The 7,500-nt window shown below is 43.7% G+C and overlaps 1 pseudogene; it reads right to left on the bottom strand.

The window, feature by feature from the left end:
- Window positions 1–7,500, bottom strand: part of LOC137968913 (amidase-like) — a 24,062-nt pseudogene that overhangs the window by 3,692 nt on the left and 12,870 nt on the right.

Here is a 7,500-nt window from a genome sequence, read left to right on the forward strand (position 1 = left end):
ACGGAGGGTCGTGGGTTCGAATCCCATCTGGGGCTCGTATTTTTCCGAGTTCCCAGTAGGTTCAATTGTAACACCTTTCATTTAATATTTTTTTAAATTTTGTCTAATTAAAACCCATAACTTGGTACCTCTTAGGGGTAAAAAAAATTTCATGCCACGCCCACAAGAGAGGATCTTGGTACCTATTAGGGGTTCCTTTCAAAATTTGCGATGAGCACCCCGGCCTTTTTATATGGGAGTCCCCCCTCCCCTCCGGGAGAGAAGCCTGAAAAATGCAGGACTTCTTTACGCAATTGCTAAAATTGCGTTCATAAGTGCGAGGGTCATAGCTTCAGTTGATTTCATATGTCCGTAGTTCAATATATGATTCATTTCATATAGACTATCATTTCGTTCCTTAATTCTCAATACCTTAGTAACAAAACACGGATCGAAACGCACTAATCACCGTTAAGCCGCTACTGACAAGAGCGAAATTAGTAGCTTCTCCAGTGCATGATGCATCGGTAAACAGTTGTAGCGTTAAATATGACAAGAATGGAGGTTGGGTGGACATGAATCGTTAAGGTTGAATAGGCTTGTAAGCATCAACTATATGTTGGGTACAAATTGTCTGAAATTGGGTGGGTACGAATCGACTTGGATTCCACTGAAACAGCCGTTTTCTGGCAGTTTGCGCCTGCAGAATGTAGTTTTTATCGGTAGCAATAAGTGATTGAATTCATCAGCACCCAAAATCTTCCTCTGTGTTTACATGACAAGGTTCTCACCAGCCCCTTCCAACATCATTCGATCACCTCCAATCTGACTAATGACACCACAGATTTCCGATCCTTGCATATGGAAGAAACGAAAAAAATCCAGCTTGAGTTGCGAGAACTTAACGGGGGGTGAGGGTGGGGGGGGGGGGGGGGAGGGATTGCTGGCATAGCGGTGAAATCACTCACCTACCACCAATGTGGCTCGAGTTTGATTCCCATACTCGGCATCAAATGTGGGTTGAGTTTGTTGGTTGCGAGGTTTTTCTCCGGGATGTCCGGTTTTCCCCTCTCCTCAAAATCCAATGTTTGATTTCATATCTATGTTTAGTGTCCCCAATGCTAGAAGACTTGACACTTAAATGAACTTCGTCAATTTAAGTTCATCATTAACAGAGAGAAAGCAAACGATTCCTATCAATTTTCGTATCTCAATGTTGCGTTGCTTCCCAAAGAAAGGGGCGTGCCACTAGTGAATATAACTGAAAATCAGCAGTTCAGAACTTTGGATCTGCGTCACTTTACTTTTGGGGGCAGTATCAGTGTTTGAAATGCGAAGATGGATGGATTGATAAAACGCATGCACTTGCGGAAGGAAGGGCAATATTGCTCCTGTATTGTGACCAACTTCAATTACCATCTGAATGCATTGGGATTGAAACTTCCTCAACAACGGCACCACACTTGGTGCCTAACAATTCAGCAGATTCTTTAACCAACTTGTCCACATCTGGTTCAGAACTCTTTAATCCAAATCCTTCCTTTAAGATTCCTATTTTCATATTGTCGATCTTTCCTGTAAGCTAGTGAGAAATCCAAAAAAGAATCATTAGATTCCAAACACTACTCTCACTGCTTTCCTAAAATCAAATTGACGATTGATGTCAGTGGGATGAGTGTGAGGAAACTGTATTGTTCAAGGTGCCGATCTTGATAACTATTCTTGCATTGTTTATTCTTTGTAACAAGTTTTTCTATTTTGTTTGGCTAATCCTGTTGACTATGCTTTCAGCTGCTATTTATTTTATGTAAACATCTACATGTAGTTGACTGGATAGATTGAAAGAATGAGCCCATGTATTTCTGTATTTATGAACCCTAATTTAAAGGACGGAAAGTCATCAAACTAATGCCTACCAACTTTGTGTACTCTGGAACTTGCAGATCACATGGTTGTCTTGGATCCAGTCCATCATCATACCCTGCCAAAACCTATCAGAACAGTAAATCATAGTGGATTTGCACATCTGGAGCCTTGGATTTAAGTTACAGTAAAGTCCTCAGAAGGGGGACATACAGTACATGTACTGTACATTGGTCTTAATTGTCTCTGTGTAAGTGCGCGTGATTGAAACATGATCAATGATACAACATAACTTTTTTGTTCAAAAGCACAGCTGAAAAGTTAGTAAACCTGAGGGACCATGACCAGGAACAACTTCAAGAGGATAGAATGGCGCTTGACCCTGAGGTCTCCAGATCAATTGCCCTGTGCTCCTTCCTTATAGATTTGGAGCATTGTGCAAGCAATTGATTTCCCTCTTGCTATCCCATTCTTTTTTAGATCCCATATCAGGAGCCCATCTGGAGCGTGCAACTTCCATACAGCGTCTGTGAAACGGCGTTTTCACAAGTAGGTTTATTTTTAGACTAGCCCTTCCCATGAATTAGGTCAAAAAACAAAAGCAGTTCCGGTTCGGTGACCCTATGACGTCAGCTTAATTTCTTGAAATTGGTCATCGGGCTCCTGTGGGAGTCTAATTAGCGGGAAATTCAATCTAAAAATAACCTTACTTGTGAAAACGCCGTTGCAAGAACACAGTAGAGTTGTAGGCTCCAGATGGGCTCCTGCCCATATCCAGTTGACTTGCATGTCCTGAATAGCAACAGATCCCATCTCGGAGGTACATGTACATTGTACATGTGAAACAAGTGCCAACCAAGAGTAGATTACTACCATTATAATAATAAAAAAAGAAAAGCAATGTTGTCAGCACAAAAGGTTGTCTTTTTGAAGCCTACTATCACAAAAAATGCACTGGTGCCAGTCCTACACCATTTATTGAACAACATCTCTATTCCTACCTCCATCATTAAAGCTGTATCATAAACAGTCTGGCACATGGGTCCCGTATGATCCAAGGTGAACTCTATTGGCATAATGCCTGTGTATGGAACTAGACCATATGTGGGTTTCAATCCCACAATGCCACATGCTGCTGAAGGAATCCTGATAGAGCCTCCTTGATCCCCACCTGTTGCCATGTCAACATGTCCTCCAGCCACCTTATTTACCAATGTAAAAACACATGAAATTAAGGGAAAAAAGCCTCACATGTTTATTTCAAGTGAGAAGAAATTCACTTCCTTAATGAAGGGGACTTAGTTTTGACTGGTTCACCCATTGACTCCTTGGGTGCTTTAGGGTGCCCCCGTTGACAAGTATAAGTCTTACTCCCATGGGTCAATGGGTTAACACTTAACCTTTCACAGTGTCAATCCTGTGATATCAACAAAGCTAATTTGCATACCTATCTGTAATGTTCATATAAACCGGTAGTTACTGATACCGGATGTTCGCTAGGACCTATGGGATATATTGAACAGAACGATCATGGCGTCCACCTATGCTGTAACACGATTTCTTGCAACTGTTTATTAAATCGTTGTTAATCATTTGCATCCTGTTTTGAAATCCATTCAAAACATCACAAATGTCGACGAGGATGGGATGCAAGTAATCGAAAACGGAAATCTTTGCGTTTAAAGTGTTAAATCAACCGGAAAATCATACCGATCAGCCTTGTTTTCGATGCCTGCAGATTCTTTATCAACCACGTCGCCTTCGCAGCCTTCAGTAGCCTCTGCAATGGCAGTTAACCTACCGACCTTTCCTGAGTTTGATCTTCAACCAAGAGATACAGTACCCGTTCGCTTTGAGAAGTATGTCAAGCGTTTGGACAACATGTTTACAGCAATGAACATTACCCGAGCATCTCAAAAGAAAGCCATGTTGTTGCATTACGTGGGAGAAGAAACCTGTGATGTGTTTGAGACCCTTACCGTTCCAGAACCGCCGGAAGGAAGTGACGAATGCAAGACTGCCGTAAAGGCTCTTGCTGACCATTTCGAGCCTCAAAAGTGTGTGGATTATCACGTCTATGTCTTTCGTCAGGAAACGCAAAAGTCTGGTGAAAACATTATCGAGTTTACACGTCTCTAGCTGTTAGCACGCAAGTGTCAGTTCGCCGATCCCGAACTGGAAATGAAGCGGCAGATTATTCGAGGAACTTTATTGCTTCGCTTGAGACGTAAAGCAATCGAACAGAGCCTCAACCTTGAAAAATTATTGAAAGTAGCTCGCGCCATGGAAACCGCCAACGAACAGACCATTGAGATGGAGAAACAGCAATCCAATGCCCTGGGCTATGGTAGAAATAAAGCAACCGACGTTCAGCAGAAAGAGAATTCTCGTGGTCTACCAAAGTCTGGATTGCGTAACAATAGGTGTGGTTTATGTGGTGGAAATTACCCACATCAAGGAAAGCCCTGCTCAAGGTAAAAAGTGTTTGAACTGTGGCAAAATGAACCATTTCTCCAAAGTTTGTCGTGGCAAACCCAATAATCGGTCCAAATCTTCGCACCCAAAGAATCAAGAGATAAATACCATGTCAGGTCTGCAGATGTTGAAGAGTCTCCGAGTAGTGAAATGTCATCTCTAGTCGGTGTTGATAGTGACAACAGTGAAGAATATACTTTTAACGTTGGTGCACAGGGACACGAAGCTGGCAAGCCTTTCTTTCAGGTCACCATCATGAACACACCAATCCGCATTATGGCAGATTCAGGAGCAACCGTGAATATCTTAAGCAAGAGAGACTTTGATGGCCTTAAATCAAAGCCACAACTGGTTGAAACAAGTGCCACAGTGTATCCGTACATCTCTGATAAGCCACTAACCCTGTGTGGAAAGTTCCGAGCCACTGTCACCAGTGGTAGCTGTTCATCCGTGGAAACATCAAGCTCCATACTTAGCTGGACAACCTCACAAGCATTAAATCTTACTAAAGCTGTTAGTACGGTCGAACCTCCTGTTAGCCTACCATCTGATGCCCCAGATTTTCTCAAGGAATTTCCTAATCTAACCAGTGGAATGGGCAAGTACAAAGGTGAACCAGCACGCATACATGTAGATGAATCTGTCAAACCCGTGGCTCAGCCACATCGCCGAGTCCCTTTCCATGTAAGAAAACAAGTGGAGGAAAAACTCAAGCAGCTCGAAAATGATGACATCATTGAACGCGTAGAAGGCCCCACCCCTTGGGTATCGCCAATTGTTGTGGTGCCCAAGCCGAATAAACCAAACGAGATAGAATTTGTGTGGACATGCGTTCATTAAACAAAGCTATCATCAGGGAGCGACACATCATACCCACCATCGATGACGTAGTGTCGAACTTGAACGGTTGTAAAGTGTTTAGTAAGATCGACTTAAATCAAGGGTACCACCAGATCCCATTGCATCCCGACTCGAGAGCACTGAGCACGTTTTCTACACACGTTGGACTGTTCCAATACCAACGTCTCAATTTTGGTCTCTCGTGCGCAGCAGAAATCTTCCAAAAGAAGGTGGGTAATGCAATCCGTGGCATACCCTGCGTCAAGAACATCAGTGATGACATCTATTTTGGGGGCACAGACCAAGACACTCATGACCGACATCTGAGACAAGTGTTCCGTCAACTCCAGGAGAGTGGTCTGACAATAAACTTACCTAAGTGTCAGTTTCGAGTTCCCACTATGCTCTTCTTTGGCCATGTGTTCTCTGAACAGGGCATGTCACCTGACCCTAAAAAGGTTGAAGCTCTTCAAAATGTTGTGCCACTAACCAATTTATCTGAAGTACGAAGCCTCCTTAGCTCAGCTGCATTCTGCTCTAGGTTCATCAAGAATTTTGCACTAATCACCAGGCCTCTTCGACAGCTGACCTGTAATGGAGTGAAGTGGCAGTGGACTGAGGAAGAACAGTCATCATTCGAACGCCTAAAAGCGGCACTATCTACCAAGACTACTCTTGGATAATTTGATCCAAAGAAACCTACTTCCATCTTTATCGATGGTAGTCCCATTGGTTTAGGTGCTGTCCTGACCCAGGAAGATGTTTCGACTAATGAAATGACACCTTTACATTATGCCAGTTCTCCACTGACACCAACTCAAGCTAGATATCCACAGATTTGATCGTGAAGCTTTGTCAGTTTACTGGGCTGTAATGCTCTTTCACTTGTTCATCTATGGAGGGGAATTTAAAGTAATCACAGACCATCAACCCCTGGTTTCCTTGTTTAACAACCCCACCTCTAAACCGTCTGCCAGGATAGAACGTTGGCTCATGGAGCTACAGCAGTACCGATTCACAGTAGAATATCGCCCTGGTGCCTCAAACCCAGCAGATTACGCTTCGAGACACCCAGTAGAAGACTTGGAGTCTCACAATTATGAAATCGAGTCTGAAGACCACATCTCTTTTATTACAAGAAATGCAGTACTAAAAGCTGTAACATTGTCTGAGGTAGAATCTGCAACCGCAACGGATCCAGTGCTACAAGCGGTTATATCTGCAATGAAATCTGGTTGCTGGTATAAGGCGCCACCTGGTGTATCATTATGTGAGCTATCCCGCTATGAGCAAGTCAAGGAGCAGTTAACCTGCACTGACACTGTCCTGTTAAAATCGGATCGTTTAGTAGTTCCTGCTGCACTACAAGAACGAATTGTTGACATCACCCATGAAGGTCACTTGGGCATAGTTAAAACTAAGGCCCTCCTGCGAGAAAAGGTGTGGTTCCCATGCATGGACAAGATGGTTGAAGCTAAGGTCAAGGCCTGTTTACCGTGCCAAATTGTAACCCCAGTGTACGCTAGAGAGCCTGTTCAAGTATCAACTCTTCCTGACAGCCCATTTGATGAGGTAAGCATTGACTTTGCGCATGTTGAGGGTGAAACCCTACTTCTACTGGTTGATGATTACTCAAGGTTCCCGTTAGTAGAACCAGTGTCGTCAACGTCCGCTAGTGCTGTCATACCTAAGTTAGATCAGCTATTTGCTACATTCAGAACTCCCAAGATTGTTAGATCAGACAATGGTCCACCTTTCAGCGGAGACGAGTTTGCCAAGTTTGCTCATGCGCTTGGTTTCAAGCACCGCAAGGTAACCCCATTTTTGCCTAGGGCCAACGGTGAGGTGGACAGATTCGTGAAAACACTGAAGAAGTGTCTTAAAGCCGCTAAAGTGGAAGGAAGGAACTGGAGAAAGGAACTGCAAGCGATTCTGAGAAACTATCGCACCTCTCCTCATCAAACCACTGGTGTGGCCCCAGCAGTATTGTTACTGAAATGTCCTGTGCGTAACAAGCTACCACAGACCAACTTCGTTGACCCTGTGTCGGAGATCGTCCACAAGGGCGATTTCTCGCAGAAATCCAAGTTCAAGGCTCATGCTAACAGCAAGGTCTATGTGACACCCAGCACTATCTCACCTGGAGAAAGTGACGAGACCATTTACTGCGTCTAAAGGTGCAACTGTTTGCGACCCTACCCCTTTGACTGTTGTGGATAAGAAAGGCAGCATGATTACTGCTCAGAACGAGAATCGCACAGTTACCAGAAATTCCTCTTTCTTTAAAACTCTGGACCAGTCAGTCATCAACCATGATGATGATCAGTCCCGTCACAGTGGTCT

Source organism: Montipora foliosa, chromosome 8 (assembly GCF_036669935.1).
Source record: "Montipora foliosa isolate CH-2021 chromosome 8, ASM3666993v2, whole genome shotgun sequence".
NCBI lineage: Eukaryota > Metazoa > Cnidaria > Anthozoa > Scleractinia > Acroporidae > Montipora > Montipora foliosa.